Here is a 16,839-nt window from a genome sequence, read left to right as displayed (position 1 = left end):
CGAGCATGAACTATGCGCTAAAACTGCTCGGATCTTGCGTTTATTTTTTAACGAGCATGAACTATGTGCTAAAACTGCTCGATATACCAGTCATCGAATAAGAACGCCTCCTGTGAGATAGCTATTTTTTAAGGAGCTTTACCTCACGAAGCTATGCTCCAATTTTGGCAAGTTTTTACCTTTGCCCCACAGACTTTCTTCATGCAAGGTCGGAATCGGCTAATCCTATGAGTTTAAAGGGTTAGACCTACAGGTTTAAAGGGAGGACCTAAAAATTTAAAAAACAAATAGTCGTCCCTCGCTCACATTCCAAAAGTTTGCATGCCCCCAGGTATAAAGTATAATTTCGAGATACCGCCATCTCTTACTTATTATTCGAAGAGGGTTCTATTTGCTACCGAAAATCAATCTCTTTCTTCGGCGATGTCTATCATTGGGACTTACTCAAAGATGGTTACCCTCTGTCACAACAATATAATCTCCTTCTTTGGAGGCTGCCCCTACTTATCCTTCAAAACATTTGTTTTAATGGGTGAGGCTTGCTTTTCCCCAAAGATGGTTACTACTTGTTGCAATAAGGGAATTCCTACTTGGGCAGTGCCCACCTATTTAGACAAAGGTGAATGACTCTTTTGCCAAACACATAACTTTAACAAAAGAATACTATTCCAGAACAACCCCTCTTCCACCGCCGGACGGGGTACGGACTAGTCATATTCTTCTGCGGAGATTCTACCTTATACCCAGGGTTTCTTCTGCCCGAAGCAGACCAGGGTGCATGCCCCCTGGGTTCCAGTCTTTCTTTCCGAATCACTCGCACTCATCGGGAAGCAGGACTGGGGGTGGAGGCGAATCTTGAGTGAACAGACCATTTAGGAATGGTATTTGACTATTTGCGATGCGAGATCCCGGAAACGAAAGTTGGTCTACGAGCTTGACCACTCTTCCTTCGTGTGGAAAACACATTACTCTAAAGAGTGAGGAGACTATCGCTCCCATGCAATAAATATAGTCACGTCCAAGGAGTAGGTTATAATCCAAGGGTCCCTGGATGACCATCACGTTCAAATTGACGGTCTTCCCTTTCAATGTAACAGGCACATTGGGGAGGATTCCTAATGGTCGACTGGTTCCTTTATCAAAACCTGAGAGATTTCTTAACTCAGGTAAAAGCGCCGGGGAACCCAGTGCTTTCCAAGCAACAGAGGAAAGGATACTCACAGACGCCCCCTCATCAATGATAGTACCAGCCATAATCATTCTATAGATCTGGACAATGATTCTGAATGATATACTGGCTGGTAGCCGGGGTCTGCCTAGTTGATTCCAATCAAAGGATACAACCAGGTTGCTTGGTGGTGGGACCGAATATACGGCCGGGTATGACCCTGATGATGTTCCCTCCTGCGATAAAGGAATGGGCGCATTGCCCTGACGCTCATTAGAGTCGGTGCTAATGAAAAGAACCTGGATGGTGTCATCCTTATTCTCTTCAGTGAGGGTGTCGCATGAAGATGACTCTTCGGCGACGGTGTCATTTGAAGATGGGTCTTCAATGACAGAGTCATTGGACGATGAAACCTCTGAAGGAAGAACCGGGTCAACTGCCGTTTCGACTTTTAGACTCTCGTCTGGTCTGGATTCAGTAGTTTCATTCTCAATGACCGACACTTCAGCTGACCACTTGGGCGGGTCAACTGGATTTTCAACTATCAAGGGATTAGGCGCGAGTTTTTGGTATCCAGGAGGAAGTCGTAACGGTGAAACCGGAGATCTTCCAAAACTCTCTTGGCCTCATCTAAGAATGGACATTTTTGGATGGCATGCTTGCCTTCACACAATACACAGGGTGATCTTGGTCTCCCTCTTCGTCCTTCACTCTCGCTAGTTGACGGACTGCAATCAACATGACTATCAGAGGTTGATGCTACCGGATTGTGCAACCTCGGGGACCAGTCCCTTAGTATCCGGGGAATACAAGGACAATCACGATGGAAGTGGGTCCCTTTGCAAATGACACATGGCGATTTAGGCCCGGTCGGTGCAATGTGTGGGTTTTTGTTAGCTGTCTTTTGCTTGCCCCCAGCTGCCTTCACCATAGGCTCCTTCTGCTTCTTTTCTTTCTTCTCCTTGGGAGGTTGACTTTTGCCAGCTCTACCTTGCGAAGATGAAGGATCAGAGGAAGTATTGTAAGAAGTGGAAGGCTGGTGGGTAGTTCTAGACTGTTCTGACTGTTGATTCGACTGCTCAGGATTAGTGGCGATCTGGAGTACATTAGTTGAAAAGAGCCATACAGGTAGGCCAATTGTCAATCCTGGAAGTGACAATGTCGCCATATGAGGCGCACCAACATCTCCCCAAGAGGAGAAGGGATTTGGACTTCCGCCAAGGTTGCCTCCTTGGTTGGTGGGCTCCATACTTTTCAACTGAAAGATCAACGTGGGAATAACAGGTGATTTTGTTCCGCTTAAAATAAATTTTATTAACGATGCTTTTAGACACAAACTTGCTTTTTCATGTTTTAAGAGTCGAGAAAAAGCTAAAGATGACTCTAGTCGCCTTCGATGTATTAACGAGCCCGAAGTGACAAATGCTCGGTTGGAATTTTTCAGTTATAGAGTTTGAAAAAGGCCAAAATAAACTGCTCTGGAGATCTAGGAAGAGGGTGTGCCAAACCTTTCGCGAAACCACAGAATACGTTTTACGGTACGGGTGGTCGATCTTCGTGAATGCTGTGTTCACTGCATCGCGATCAGTAGGGCGGTCGACACGGCTTCCTATGGATAAAGGATAATTGCCTATAGGGGTCTCCCAATATACGCGACGGTACGCGGGATCACAAGTCCGTATTAGTGCCACTGACTCTCAGGAGGAATCACCCACCTTCGTAGAGATCGACAGTCACTATGTTTAATGACGCCGGAACACGTCTCTACCTAGACCTCTAAATGTTTGCGTTATGTTACAAAGCGTTGTTATGTAAATTGGGTTTATTTCAATGTTGATCTTGCTTAGCAGTTTGCCTTTAAGGATCACCACGAGATGTATATATACAACTTCCTAAATGCAATCTAAGATGAGAAGCAAAACTTTTCAATCTTTTAACTTTGAAAACCTTAATCTACTGAGGGAAAAGAGGATATCAACTTTTCTCACAGATCATAGAACACACACTAAAATGCAAATTTTCCTGAATCGTCAAGCACACAGTCAAATGAAAAATGCACAATGCAGATATTTCTTTTCGTTATCCTTAATGTTGATGTAAGACAAAAAGGAAACTGTTGTATAACTTTGAATCTAATTTCGAGCGAAAGTAAACAAGCTTGTCCAAAATCAAAAGACACCTTAAGATTGACTTGTTTAGACACTGGAAATGTATAGATTCAAACCATAAAATGAAAAACAAACAAACTCAAACAGCCATGAACAGTAACAAAATTAGCTCTTAAGATCACAACGACACTTATACAGTTCAGAATCTAAGAGGCCACAGCTATACTGGTTTGCTTTTCACAATGGGAAACTGTAACTAAAGTAAGAAATACTGAAAGAACAATCATAGTTTCATCACACAATTGAGGCGGAATAATGTCAAGGAAAGTTGGTTTACAGCAAGTACAATGACAAGCAATCAGCAGCAAAATAACAGTGAAAACAGGGCTAAGACACAGTGGGAAACCTCAGGAAGACATAGCCTAACTGGATCAGCGCAGGCTCTGGTCTGTCAAATTGACTCTCAGCACAGTTCCCGAAGGGAGTACCTGCGCTGGAATGCAGACTGCCTGTGGACAGCCTGCACTGAGACACGAGAGTTGCGTTTACAAGGATTTCCGGGTCATAAAAAGCTCAAAAATTCACTGTTTTTGCTGAAATAAAAAGCTATAGGTCAAGTACAAGCTAAGGGATGATCAAGAGGATGAAAAGCTATCACAAAGAGTACAAGAGTCTTTTGTAGATCAGCTCTTCAAATCATGAATCTGCTCAGACAATGAGTAAGAGTAGCAGCCCCTCTACTTCGCTTTTGATATAGTCAAAAGCTTTTCGATTTGGTACTCTTTGGTTCAGGAAATGAATAGCAAAGATACTACAAACACCAACAAGATACTAGGCTCCCCAGTGGAGTCGCCAGTTTGTTGTGGGGAAAAGTATCCGACTCGGATGACCCTATCCCTACTCTAAGGGTGACAGTCCTTAGCAACAACTGAAAGTAAAGCTTTGATATTTTCCTTTATGAAAGTACAGAGAAGGAAGAAAAGATTGACCAACCGGTGTCTTTCGCTTTTGTCGATCTTGTCTTCTCTCTTCGTCCCTTTGCTCCCAGCTCCTTGTTCCCTTGCCAGCCCAGCTACAAAAAGATCCTGCACAAACAAGAGAGGGAAACTACAAGAAACATGTACTCATAACTGATGCATGGATTAGAGTGAATCAGATATACAAGTAAATACAATACATCAATGCAATACAAGTATATAGGAGAACATTCAAAGCTTTATTGATAGAAGTAAAAGGTTCTGAGAAGGTTACAACCATCAATGGCTCCAATCCAGTAGCACCTCCCCAGCAGCAAGAAATCTCCTCTTCACCTCTATAAAAGCAATCACCCAATAGCTCTAACTGTAAACCAACAGCACTTCCTTGCTTTGCACAAAATTCCAGCCTCCTTAGACCTCATAGAAGAGCTCTATATATAGGAGATTTGGAGAAAGGATGAGTCAGCTTGAGGCTGGAATAAAGCTGACTAGTGTCCTCTCCCACTTTAGTTAAACTTCAGTTCTTGAGTCCACTTGGAGATCCTTGCTTACACATGGAGATCAAGTACCTCTTACTCATCACAGGGCGAATCCCTTGAACCAAGTGTCAGTTTGGAAGCTTCCTGGGCAATTGACACCTTGCAGAATGATTGAGCCACTTGGCCAATATCACCCAGCGCAGGTAGCCTTCATTAGATTTGACTTTCAGCGCAGGTACAAGGAGGAGTAGTTGCATTCCAGCGCAGATGCTCAGTGGAGCAGTTGACATGATCCAAAAATAGCCTGTTTTTGAGTGTTTTCAAGTGGAGAACTGATGGGAAGTGTTGTGGTTTGCTGACCTTGTTCTTCTAGGGGTAAGAACAACATGTTTAGGGACTGAGGATCCCTGTAATTATTGACATTTCATGCTCCATGCTGCGAGGCACAAAAATGTCTATAACAATGAGTCTATGATTATGATGTACTGCGAAATCATTCCTGTATCAGAGCAATAGTTAGTTTGTTAGTTAAAGTTTTGATCTGAGTATGGGAATGCCTACCTCAGCAATGATATGATCTCATATATGTATTTTGTGTTGAATATTTGCAGGTTCCGACTGGGCTCTCCACAAGATAATCCTCGAAATGATAAATTTCTTCACCCTTCCTAGATGATGTAAAACCCTAATCTACTACAGACTTCGCACTTTAGGGGGCAATCTGTTACACTAAAATTTGTCATCATGACTATTTGCAGTCAGTATGGCTCCATCAACAACCATATTGTCCTCCTTGGTAAGTCTTATACCTTTGCTCCTCATGTCAAACTCCAAAAAAGAGAAAAAGTCTTTAAAAATAAATATAACTCTGGTTACGCAGTTTCTCTTACTCTTACCTGCGTGTACGCACCTCAAGTATATAATAACTACGTACTTGTACGCTCATTGATTTTTAAAGACTTTCTCTCTTTTTTGGAGTTTGACATGAGGAGCAGAGGTATAAGACTTGCCAAGGAGGACAGTATGGTTGTTGATGGAGCCATACTGACTGCAAATAGTCATGGTGACAAATTTTAGTGTAACACTCCCACAATTCGCTAGAGATGTCGTGTTAGGTGGTGTGTCACAAAAGACCAATCCATATGTCGTACCCAACACTTGGATCTGATATATTCATAGTTTGGCACTCTTTATGACATAATCCCAAATTCTCTTGGTAACCCCAATGCTTCCACCACTCAGCACCCCGAAGTGCACGTTGATGGGATTATCGGCGCAACCTCTGAGGTCATTGTAAAACAACTCAGTGGTTCCATTGCCAAGTTGACAGTGGACCCCTCTACCAATACGATTTCTCTTCCTACCATTGCGATAAACTCTATGCAATCTACACAAAATTCCAGTGGCAAGAACAAGAAGAATAAGAAAAAGACTGCTCCTTCTGAAGAGTAGTCACCAAAGTAGCCCAACCCAAAATAGAAGGTCGTTGTGCCTACTTCTGATGAAAAGGATACACCTGCCAGATTTCCTTGCAAACTCTGTGCTAAAGACCACGTAACCTGGCATTATCCACAGCTTTAGGAATGCATAGATTACCTTGCCAAAAGGGATACTGGTAAGACCCCCACTATCCTTAGGAATCCTTTTCCCACTCAGCAGAAGAAAAATATTATTGCCAACTAACAGAAACCCACGGCAAGGGGCAACGATGGTTTCCAACATCCTTCAGCTGGTGAAGGATCTTCTACCATTTACACATTTGAAATGGTAGATGTCGCTACAAGAGCCAAATCTTATGGAGCTCTTGTCGCTCATGTAGCAGAAGCATCGTCCAGTCCAAACCCATCGCCACCCAACGATATCTAGATCGAAAGGCTGGTTGTGGACCTTGTAATTCAATCCCCAAAAGGGGAACTTTGATGCACAACACACAATACATATGCTCATGCTGCCCAACACTACAACATCGTAGAGGATTTGGTACAAGCACTGTCGGCTATGTCGGTGCTTGAAGTATTACAAACATGCCCAACACAATGGAAAGCTTTGCTTTCGGCTATTGGTGGTATCAACCCAGAGGATTCCATGCTTACTATTTTCGACATGGACAAGTGTAAACCTCCCCTTTCTCACCAGATTGCATTCCATGTGCATATAACTTCGAAAGGTAAAGGTATACATTGAACTGTCATCGACGAAGGTTCTTCGACCTGCGTCATGTCGACTTCCTGTTGCCTTACCCTGGGTTCTCCAACCCTAACCCTATCGCCGAACTCCCTAAAAGCTTTTGATGGCCACAACTTTACCCCAAAAGGATACATAGCTACTTTTCCCATCACTTTGAATGGGAAAACTGTAACAGTGGATATAGAAGTCATGGACATAAAACTCGACTATAATCTCTTGTTGGGTCCCAATTGGACATATGCCATGACAACTGTCGTATCTATTGTCTTTCACATCATTCAATTTCCATTGGATGGAAAGGTAGTTACAGTAGATTAGTTGTGTTTCTACACCCCTGATTATTCACCATTACCAAGTGGCTCCATACCCCTAGTAGGAGGTGGAATTGACTCTTACGTCAGTATCGATACCGGTCTACTAAAGGCTTCTTCCCTCATGGGTTGTTTCCCTCTTCAGTTTCCGAAGGATTTACAGATGGTCAATATGCTTTCATCTATTCCTCATGAATAGACCGATCCATGGATCCTACCACCTCCTTCAGACATTGACACATACGGAGAAAAAATGCCGTTGTCACCAGTTGAATTGGCTTGTGAAGCCATTCAAATTGCATCTAAATCTCTGGTCACTTTGGTTTCGGCCAACGGTACCACTGCCCCTCCCATAACCACTCCTTCTTTCGATCCACTAAATCGAGTCCTACTTATCGACGAAGCTATTAGAGAGATCATAATTTTAGAAGAACAACCTTAGGAGGACTTGCAGCATCATGTTTCGATATCTGATTCAGACATGATGCCTCTTCAAATCCTGTCACCTGGCACACATGAAATCATTTCCTCACCATATACGACTATCTAACCTGTGGATTTGGAAGGAAACAGGGGCAATATTTCAAAAACATTTCTCATCGATTTTTTTGTCATGACAGGCATCATGGAAAACATACAGATTGGAGCCAATCACAATCCTTAGGAAATTGTGAGCTTCACCTACCTTGTTAAGGATTTCCGTGATGTTTTCCCTTGGTCTTATGAGGAAATGCATGGCATAGATCCTTGTATTGTCAAGCGTGAGATCAAGAAGGACTGATAATTCTTCTTATGGTATTTTTCTTGCTCATTAATCCGAAAAATCCTCGAGTCTTCTTCTTCAGGCTCGTTAAACTACCATGAAGAAGATCGAGCATTCTTTTTATGGTATTTTTCTTGCTCATTAATCTGAAAAATCCTCAAGTCTCCTTCTTCAGGATTGTTAAACTACCATGAAGAAGATAGAGCGTTCTTTTTATGGTATTTTTCTTGCTCGTTAATCCGAAAAACCTCGAGTCTCCTTATTTGGGCTTGTTAAACTACTACAATGAAGAATAGAGCACTTTTAGAGATATTTTATTGGTCTTTAAAAAATATAGACATCTCTGAGTTTTCATCGTTAAGCTCGTTAAATCTTTGCGACGATGGATAGAGAAATTTTTGTGATATTTTATTGCTCTTTAAAAAATAGAAACATCTTCGAGTTTTCATCATTGTGCTCATTAAATCCATACAACAATGCTCTGAGCAACTCTTTTTCTATCTTTTTCCAGCTCATAAACTGAAAAAGACCAAAGGAGCATTCTTTTTAGACACTTTTTTCTCGCACTTTAAATTGAAAAAATCCCTAGCTTAGTCTTTCTGCTCGCTAAACTTTATGAAGATGACCCAAGCATTCTTTTAGGTACTTTTCTCGCTCGTTAAACCGAAAAATCCCGAGTTTTTGTTACCATACTCATTAAAAATATATGGCAGCAGCAAGAGCACTTTCTTTTTTGGGACCATTTCTCGCTCTTAAATGAAAAAAATCCCCAAGTTTTTCCCCTCCTTCAAGCTCGTTAAATTATGAAGAATGGATGAGCAATTCTTTTCCCTCTTTTTCTCGCTCACTAAACTGAAAAAGGTACCCTGAGTTATCTTCATTTGACTCATTAAAAATTTTGATGAAGGTATTGAGTTTGTCATCACATGACTCATTAAAAATTCACGATGAAAAACGAGTTTAGTCCATCGCCTCGTACTCGTAACAAAATGAGTTCAACATCTATTGAAAATAGGTTTCTCTTTATCTAGGTTCAATAGATTAACTTACGGAAAATTAACCGATCTGGGTATACTATTAACATTTTGTTGCACCTGGTTAACAACTATGACAAAGGGACCACCATGGAGTCTCTCTTTGCGATCTTTTCAGACTCTCTAAATATGAAAAGACCACTTAGTTGTCTAGTCTAGGCTCTTTAAATTACACAGAAAAGATATAGAGTCGTTCTTTTTACGATACTTTTCAGACTCTTAAAACATGAAAAAAATCGACGAGTTTGGCTGTCTGGACTCATTAAACTAATCAGATAGGGCAAAGAGTCATTCTTTTTTCGATCCTTTTCAGACTCTTTAAACATGAAAATATCAATGAGTTTACCCATCTAGACTCGTTAAATTAATCAGATGGGTAAAGTGGAAAATACAACTGTATTCTGTATTAGAAAGTGTGGTTTGATAGCAGTCGTTCCCTTGAGCATGGCACTCCCTCAGATAAACCTTCCTTTTGATGGCCTCTCAATATGAACCCTACCATTCTATGAGTTTTAGGCTATATACCTTGATGTAATTTCATCTCTATATCCTAACACTCTGTAGTGTCCATGAGTCTAGTGTCGTCTGGTTAAAACTGTTGTTGTGTCTTCTATTGTTCAAGGGATACCCATTCGTTTCCTCCATCAAATGATCAAACATTTCCTTTCATCATGCCCTCTTTTGTTTAGACCCAAATTCTCAAAAGATTCCTCAAAAAACAAAATAATTCTTGTCGCGTTTCGTGTCGATTAATGTAGGACGCATCATTGCCTACCTTTCAACAGGTTTCTTCCTATCGACTTCAACACTCTATCTAGGAAGATAACCCAGAAACACATTCAGTGCATCGGTACTTGTAGACATTAGTGGCAAGTTACCTTGTGTTTGATCAGGGGTTCTCATTATTGGCTCCCGGTTAAGCGATTCAACAGGTGTTCGACGACAAAGAAATATTTCACACTCATTAGTTTGTACTGTGCATCTTGGAAACCATCAACATTATTGGTGGCCTTCCTCGCATCTGTTAACGGTCTCCATTATTGACTGGTAATCAGATGATTTCATGCATGTTCGACATCAACACATATTTTTCACATGTATCGATCTATGTTGTTCGATGAAGCAGAAATCAAGACCTTGGGTAGAGGCTTGCATCATTCAGCCTTGTTTCCTCTCCCAAGCTGCGGATATTGGTTTTTGGAGACAGCTATTTCAGGATAATTCTATTATGACATTGGATGTGCATTGTGCTTATCAGTGGCCAGCTTTGTTATATCTCTTCAGAGAAGATTACTCTGACATAACTACTGAGCATGGGAATGCCCAACTCAGGACATGATTTTAGTAGTTTTATATATATGTGTTGTATTAGGTTTCCCTTGCCGCCCGAAGCTTCTCTCTCTCTAAAAATTTTGACAATAAATTACAGTTTCAGTAAAGTATTTCAGCCATTGTCTCTGCCTCTGATCTCATACTTTAGGGGGCATCTGTTTTACAACAAAATGACCTCCTCATCAACTCAGAGGTGAAAGACAAGATGATTGAAGAAAAGACCACAATTGCCACCCTTGATTCCACACTAACGCTAGTTACACACTAAAAACCTGTTTTATAAAGCTTGTTACCAAGCCTAAGGGAGCATTAGTGACCCCACTAACTCATGTTACTAGTGAAGGGGCAGCATTAGTGAAACTAAGAGAAGTTCAATGGGTTAAGCCAATGAATTGACTCAAAAATATCAAGATATTTATCCCTAAATTTGCTCAAGAAAAGCAAGGAAACATCAAAAATCAAGATATTTGGAGGATTTCTAATCTAAGAAAAGAAGGAAAATGGGAAAGAGCTGAAAAGTGGAGCAAGTTCATTACTTTTTCCCTAGTGAACTCTAGGAGGAGTTTCGCAACCCTAACTCGATTGCTATATAAGCAAACAGAGGGTTATTGTGAAAAGGGTCAGAGCATTTGAAAGGATAGCCCACTAAGCTGTTGTGAACTATCATACACTTGAAGAAGTGAGTTGAAAGAGAGAGAGAGAGAAGAAGAAGAAGGGGCAAGGGAAGACTGATACAATGGATGGTTGTAATCACTCTTCCGTTATTAATACAGAACTGCAGTTGTGTTCCCTACTCCATAGTGTCGGTAACATTGTTCATTGAGTTGTTCATTTCGATACTTGTTGAGATGAGTAGTTAAGCTATATACAAATATATGTTCATTGTGCATTCTTATATTAGTTTTCAAGATTTTATGTTGTGATTGTGTTTGCCTTTCCTTTGTGCAGGAATTGTCTTGGAGACAACTTTGAAGGAGTTATTCTTGGTTGCATTAAGATCTCAAAACAAATATAGAAGGAGACTTGAGGTAATCCTCTTTCCATAATTTGTTAACTTATATTTCATAGATGAACATGTGTATAACTTGGTAGCTTCTGCAGATAATCTTACAGTCTATAGAAGGTCTAGGGAAGGCCTTTGAGGGTAGTTTTCATTCTCCATACACTATGAATTTTATCCCATAGAAGTTAACTTCAGGGGAAGTACAAGCAACTGAAATTTTGGATCCAAAATGAAAGGGACAAGGGGTTGGCTTATAGTCTTCCATGTGAAAGTGGCGTAGAAGATCACAAGCATACTTGGGCTAGGAAAGGGAAATACCTTCCTTGGATTACAAGACTTGAAGACCAAGAAAATAATGCAAGTGTCCTAAGTCTATCCTTTCAAACTTCTTTTTAAGGTTGGAATTCACATGGTTTATAAGGTTGGGATCACTATTATTAAGGATAAGATCATCAACATAAAGAACAAGAATGATAAGAGACTTACCCACTTTCTTCCTGTAGATAGTATTGTCAAAATGACACCTAGAAAAGCCAGTATCTAAAAGAAAGGTATCCATTTTGGCATACCAAACCCAAGGGGCTTGCTTGAGACCATAAAGGAATTTCTTAATCTGACATACAAGGCTAGATTCTGTTTGTATAAATCCAAGAGATTGTTCCATATAGATTTCTTCATGCAAGTCCCCATGTAAGAAGGCAGATTTAACATCCATTTGATGGACTTCCCATTTGAAAGAGGCATCAAGGGAAAGAACAAGGCGTATAGAGTTCGTTTTGTCAACAAGGGAGAAGGTTTTAGTATAGTCAATGCCTTCAACTTGTGAAATTCCCTTAGCAACAAGACGAGCTTTATGTTTATCAACTTTTCCATCTGGTCCACACTTGGTTTTGTAAACCCATTTACATCTAACAAGTTTTCTTCCCTTTGGAAGAGGAAGAAGATCCCATGTGTCATTTGCCAATAATGAATGATATTATTCATTCATAGTTGCATCCCAATCTGGATGGCTTGAATCTTCTACAAAGGTGTCAGGATCATAATTCGCTGAAGCTTGAGCTAGTAAAGAAGAGGCTCTATCGAACTAAGAATGTGTACATCACTGATCTGTAGGATCACTTACAAGAGAACCTGTTGCATCCCGAGTAGCACAGACCCATTTTGGAAGCTGAGGAGATGAAGGAGGACCCTAAGAAGGTGGGGGAGGATTGTCATCCTCGTTGTCATCATCTGAAGAAGAAATATTTTCAGAAGTAGAAGGGATAGAGAGAGGTGGCACATCTGTTGAACTAGGCTCCTAGGCCGATATATTTTCAGCAAACTTTACCTTTCTTCTAATGATAACATTTTTGGATTTAGGTGAAAGAAGTATATATCCTTTGACATCTTCAGAATATCCAACAAAAATACATTTTTCACTCTTAGGTTCTAAGGCTTTATGTTTCTCATCGATAATATGGGTCCATGCATCACTTTGAAAAACATGAAAGTGACTTACATCTAGTTTAATTGAGCTCCATGATTCTTCTGGAGTGATATTCTTTAAAACCTTAGCATGAGTGCGATTTAGTATGTAATTTGCATAGTTAATTTCTTCTGCCCAAAAATTAAGACTAAGTCCTTTAGATTGAAGAATACAATTAGCCATTTCCTTTAAGGTGCGATTCTTCCTTTCAGCTACACCATTTTGTTGTGGAGTATATGGAATAGTATGTTGCATTCGAATTCCATGCTATGTGCAAAAGTTGATTAATTTGTTGTTAACATATCCTTCGACATTATCAGATCTTAAATTAAGAATTTGATGTCCAAATTGTTTCTCAACAAAGACCTTAAAGGCCAAGAACATGTTAAATACTTCACTTTTTAGTTTTAAGAAGTATACCCAAGTGCGTCTCGGGAAATCATCAATGAAAGTTATGAAATACTTGTAGCCAAAGAATGAAACAACTGGACATGGACCACATAAATAATTATGCACAAGATGTAAAGGGTCTGAGGTGCGCCAAGATGTATGTTTTTTAAAACAATCCCAATGATGTTTTCTGAGTACACATCCGAAACAAACACCACCTCCACAAGATACCATAGGAAGACCTGTCACCATATTTTATTTACATAGATTTTGAAGGGAATGATAGTTTAAGTGACCAAATGAGTCATGCCAAAGTTTTCTCACTTCATCATTATGAAAAACAATACTGAGGGAAGAGTAGTTGACCCAAAGTTGTTAAATGTATACAACCTTGTAGAATCATCAACAATGCCAGTAGCTAAAATATGTTTAGGATCTCTTAGGTCCTTAATTACAACATCATGAGGTGAAAATTCAATGATTTTACCTTCACCTAAATGAGTTATCTGATATACAAATAGAATTTTGAAGGGTAAGGTTGGAACACATAATACATCATTAAATTGACCATTGTCTAGATGAATAGTTCCAGTCTCTACAACACTAAGAGATCTATCATCACAAACATATATATTTTTGGTGTTACAATCATTTAAATAAGAAACCATGGCTTTGTTTTTGGCCATGTGATAAGAAGCTCCAGAATCAATGAGTCACTCATGGGAATGAGAAGAAGAAGATATATTTAGTGCATAACCAGACTGAGATGATGGACAACCACATGCAAAAAGTGTTATTCCTAAAGATAAAGTTGAATTTGAAGAGTGATCCAAATGGATGTTATGCTTCTTCATTGTTTCTTCCAAGGGTTCCATCTTCTTAAAGAATTTGGATTCTAAGTGGCCATCTTGATTACAAAAGTTGCAATGTCTACCAGTCTTCTTCCCTTTGTTTTTATTTCCCTTGTCATTTTGTTGAATTGATTTTTCATTCTGAGACTAAAAGTGGTTATGACCCTTGGTTGGTTTAGTACCATTCTTTTTAGAATGTTTCTTCTTATGATTCTTTTAACTTGGTTGTTGATGGGTGTCTAAGGGTTTCTTAGAAAATTTTACAAGATTAAGAAGACCAAGATGTAAGAGTTTTTCTTGTTCTCTTATTAAAGAATCACAAAAGACATCAAAAGAGGGGGACTTGTAGGCTTGTTGTTGAGAAATAAAGGCTTTTCTAGTAGAATGGAAGGTGGAAACAAACAAAGAGTAGGTTGGTCCTAACATAGTAAGAATGGAATAGATAAGGCTGTTGTCTTCTTCATTAACCTTAACACCTTCCAAGAGAAGTCTAAGGGTCTTGAACTTGGACAAGAAATATTCATTGGAAGAAACATTATTAGTTGGTGCTGTCAAGAATAACTTGGCATGAAATTTCCATTTTAATAGAAACCGAAGATATAGATTTTGTATCTCAAAAAAATATGTCGATTGAAAAAAAAACAGTGCTGAAAAAGTCTTCCGAATGAAGAAGTTATGGCCTTTTGAAGAAAAGTTGTTGAAGATGCCAACGAAGTACGTGAATGTGCAGAAGTGAATGATAATGTTATATTTAAAAAAAAAAGCCCCCCTCTTTCCAAACTTAATCTAATTAGCTCACTTTTAAAAAAATTATGTGACCCACTTTTATAAATAAGTGAAAGTCACTTTTATAATGGTACTTTATGAGCTACCCACTAAATTGTAACTTAGATAAAAGATAAAGAGACTTTAGAATTATAAGTGACTCACTTTTTATAATGGGTGAGAACACTTTTAAATAAATTAACTTTAAAACATAAGCTATATGTGTTTTTTGGAAAAGTAACTCAACAAAAAGAAAGACTTGAACCCAAGGCCTCTATTCTCATAAAGTAACTTTGGACCAAATGAGCTAGTTTAAAAGGTTAGTAATTTTTGGAAAAGAGGAGGGTTTTTATTTTTTTTTAGTCACTGAAGATTTGGAGTGTGTACTTACTTGAAAAAAACCCTTTTTGCCTACAAAACAAAAAAAGCACACAACTTGACACGGACATGAAAAAAAAAACCAAAACCTTATGGCTTGAAGTTATCTTTCACTAAAAACTAAATATTTTACTCAATGTTTCTGATTTTCTGAGATTACACTAAAGCACGATAGAAAAGAGCATACACATGAGAAAATTCCTTCCCTTTTGTTTCTGATTTTCCCATATCGCACAGAGTCATGGGGAAAAGAGAATAAGAAAAAGTGAAAGGCAGAGATCTGGTAATAAAAAATAGAGAGATAAATAAACCGAAATAAACAAATAAATGAATAACTAGAACTGCAAATAAATACTCTATACGTCAAAATTTTAAAAATGACATACCTAGGGCTACCAAAAACCTTTTCGCGTGAAATGAAATGGGTTCCTTACTAGAAAATATGATCCTAACACAATAGAGTAGTCCTCTTGATCCGAAAGTAGTCAGAAATAGTAGATCTAGGAAACGACAATTGGATGCAGTTGTATCGGCTTTGAATTTGGATCACCAATGGATGCGACCCTCAAATATCTCTGATACCATATAGGAATTTACAGGGTAGGTTCCTCATATAGAACACCAAAGTACACCACTCACAAACAGGTCATAGATCAATACACCGGTATTCTTGATGTGGTTAAAACCCTCAAAGAGGGAAACAGTCCACGGCCTGACCCAATGCAACCACTTCATGCAATTTATTAACAAAAGAAAGAGAAATTACATAAGCTTCTTTCATGAATTGTCACCTTACAAATGACCCTCCATGCTCTTTAAATAGATATCATGGACCAATAAGGTGTTAAGCCACGGATCAAGTATTGATAATACCGAGGAGAGAATGAATTGTCGGATCACTTCATGTCTAGAACATATCATGACCGTCAGATTGTAAGTTACAAAAGTACATAGTAAAGAAATACATTTTACCTAACTTTACACTAGACCAAGTTATACTTAACTATTTCCTATGTGTCAGAATATCCTAACAACACTCAGTGAACACATAGCACAACCAACCAATTATCATTGATCTCTCTTTAATACATAGATGATCTAAAGTGATTAACTCAATAATTACCAAAAACCACTAAGCTCAAAAAATATTTGTTCATACATTCCAACATTTTGAATCAAATCTTCATCCTTGACTTAATCGACCACTAATTTCATTTAATGAGAGAGAATCTTCACTTTAACTGTGTTCTAGAAGTTAGTTAACCTTTTTCTGACCTTCTCATGAAAAATCTTGAAAAATACAATTGGAAAAACCAATAAACTGTTGAGATGCATGGCGAATGCGAAGAATTTCTAGTTTAGTCCTCAGCTGCATCCATAACACTAGAAGATATTGGTTGAAAGGATTACAACCACACGCATGACACTGACATATCTTGTTTGAAATATTTCAACCACATGCTTGACACTATCTCCAAGTGGTTGGGGTAGAGCATAGGAGAAAACAATAAATCTTCAGCTCAGAACTTCTCCCAGTTGCTTGCACACCTTCTCCAACATCTGTACACACATCCAAAACTCAATAACATGCTCTGCAACTGGTAACACAAGAAAAAACATATTCAACA

The sequence above is a fragment of the Pinus tabuliformis genome, chromosome 8 (assembly GCF_031772625.1).
Source record: "Pinus tabuliformis cultivar Carrire ecotype Pingquan chromosome 8, CPIR1, whole genome shotgun sequence".
Classification (NCBI taxonomy): domain Eukaryota; kingdom Viridiplantae; phylum Streptophyta; class Pinopsida; order Pinales; family Pinaceae; genus Pinus; species Pinus tabuliformis.
Note: the sequence above shows the minus strand (reverse complement) of the source record.